The following is a 2,483-nucleotide window of genomic DNA, read 5'->3' as shown; positions in this document are numbered from 1 at the left end:
ACTTCTCTAAAAATTAAAATTTCAATGGGACACTGTGTTAAAGAGGCTCTAAATAGATTTCTTAAAATATTTCCCTGAAATATCCTTTACATAAGACAGATTTCACTAACATTAGATTAAGTAAAAAGGGGAAAAAAAGAATTAAACATGGCACAAGTGTGCATGAAAACTAATGCTCCTCAGCCAGTCTTCATGTCTTAGGAGCCATAAATAGAATGCTTAAAACCAACAAACAGTTTCACACTCTGTGGCAGCCATCTGTGAAGCCAGTTATACTAAACTACTTCTACAGTTGATTGTAAACTTTGGTTTATTTTTACTTGAGTTCTCATTGTACAGCAAGCATGAAAAGAAGAAAGAGTGGAGTCCATGAGGAGATGAACTGTCAGTCTGTCTTTAATCTGGCATGATGAGACACTTGTCAGTCAGGCCTGCTTTGATAGAGTTTGTTACAGACTGCCTTATGTTTTCCTCTGTCAAATTATCACCCAGGGGCTTCAATACCTGTTCCCGTAGTGTTTCAGCAATCTGATCAATCATTGTTCCAATTTCTCTGAACTCCCCAGAGTATGTAACATATGCCCAAGTACAAAGAGACCTCAGTGCTAACCTCATGACAAGGTCACACAGGAGGCTATAGAGTTTAGGCCAACGAAGCCAGTCAGTCCTGAGATTATATACATAGCAAACATGACTGCAAACAGTGTGGCAGGCGTACGAGCAGCATAGAAGATATTTTTGCCATCATTGTGCTTTATAAAATTTGCATAGGTTTCTTCTATTTCAGCCTCAAGCTCGTCCTGTTAACGACGGTAGAATTCATCTCCACCCATTTTTTTTTACTGAACGAAACTGCTTAATCGCCACTTCCTTGAGGTCCAGATGTTTTTGCTTCCAGATCTGAAGGTGCAATGTAAGGCTTGTCCCCACTGCCTACCTACTCCATACTTTCTCTCTTGCTCCTGCTACTGCAGCAGAATTATTAGCTTCAGCTGTTGCCTGAAGCATGGACTTCTTACATAAATTTTAATGTAAGCCTTAAAGTATTCTACAAGATCTCTACAAGTGACTTTTGTATCTTATCTCTTTTGCTACCAAATTTTCTGGGGCAAGTAGCACTGGAACCAGATTTCTAAGCTCGTTTAAACTCTTCATCAATATCTTTCAATCTCCCATCAAAACTAGGATTAGTTGCAACTTTAAGACTAGGATGTGGCAAAAGGAAGCAACCAAGATTTGAGAAACAATTGTGAATGTGCTTCCTTATATTCTGTAGCTCTTCAGGTTGATTTTGTTTTACCTGCAATCTCTTTTCAAGGAATTGTTTTCCATCTTCCAAACCATATGAATGTTCATAAGGATAACTCCAGTTTCGAATCAAAAACATTAATGTCTGAAATGGTTTCTGGTAGATTTCTTTCATTGCAAGTCTGCCATATTCTGTAAATAATTGCAAGCGTTGGAGATCATCTTCTTGAATATTTTGAGACAAATTATATACCTGGAGAGAGCTAGTCACAGTGCTCAGAGCAAACACTGTTGCACAATCTCTGATAGTTGACTGGCTATCAAAGGCACCCTGGGTATCCATTAGCAGCACAGCCACTTTTGTTCATTCCAGACATATGCCTGTTGTTTCTCTTTCGCAACCAACTCGCCATGTAAAGCCAGTCAGTGGTTCATTGTTTCCACCAATCCAACTTTGAGAATCCTTGTTATACATATATCTAAGCATGAAGTCCAGTAGAAATGATTTCCCTTTACGAAAAGCTCCTGCCACTGATACCACTACTATGTGAAGATCTCATGTGCTCCTGTAGCAATATCTGCTCCAAAGCTGCTTCATCAAGCTCAAAATTACGGTCATCTTCATGTGCAAGAACAATCTGTACTGGACATGGTTTCTTCATAACCTCATCAGAGTTTACTAGGTCGTCATCTTCATAATTCTCACCTAGGAGGGTCGTGGACGAGACGTGGTTAACCCAGGTGTTTGGGTTGCTGGTTCGCCTCTGGCGCCGCAGCCCCTCGTGCAGCTGCTGCCTCCGCACTGCCTCGCCACCCCCCCCCTTTTTTTTTGCCACGCAACATGGCTTGTAGGATCTTAGTTCCCTGACCAACTATTTAGCCTGGGGCCTCAGCAGTGAAAGTGTGGAGTCCTAACCACTGAACCACCAGGGAATTCCCCCACTTCTTTTCCTTAAATTTGAGGTTGTGGTTGATTTTCTAGAGCTGCCTGGGCCTCAGGCCTCTGGATGTGACATGGAGGTGACGATGGCATTTACCTTGTGGGCTGTGGATTAGTGAAAGTCACAAAATACACTGAACACTTAACTGGGCCAGGCACTCCACAGCATCTGGTGTGGGAACATTTTCTCTTTAGTTCTAAGAATTGGCATAGTGGGAATGATTGTTGTATTAATGTGGAAATTGATGCTTGGAGAAATGATGGGATGTCGTCCTCCCCATGATCACACTGCCAG

The 2,483-nt window shown here is 41.6% G+C and overlaps 1 pseudogene across 1 annotated transcript; it reads right to left on the bottom strand.

Annotated features, from left to right (window-relative positions):
* Positions 1 to 385: 385 nt before the first annotated feature.
* LOC307066523 (atlastin-2-like) lies at positions 386 to 1,591 on the bottom strand (annotated as a pseudogene). The gene has a single exon. The product of its transcript is annotated as an atlastin-2-like (transcript).
* Positions 1,592 to 2,483: the final 892 nt, after the last annotated feature.

The sequence above is a fragment of the Hyperoodon ampullatus genome (assembly GCF_949752795.1).
Source record: "Hyperoodon ampullatus genome assembly, chromosome: 18".
NCBI classification, from domain to species: domain Eukaryota; kingdom Metazoa; phylum Chordata; class Mammalia; order Artiodactyla; family Ziphiidae; genus Hyperoodon; species Hyperoodon ampullatus.
The sequence above is the reverse complement of the archived record's forward strand: the minus strand, read 5'-3'. Positions and strand labels throughout refer to the sequence as shown.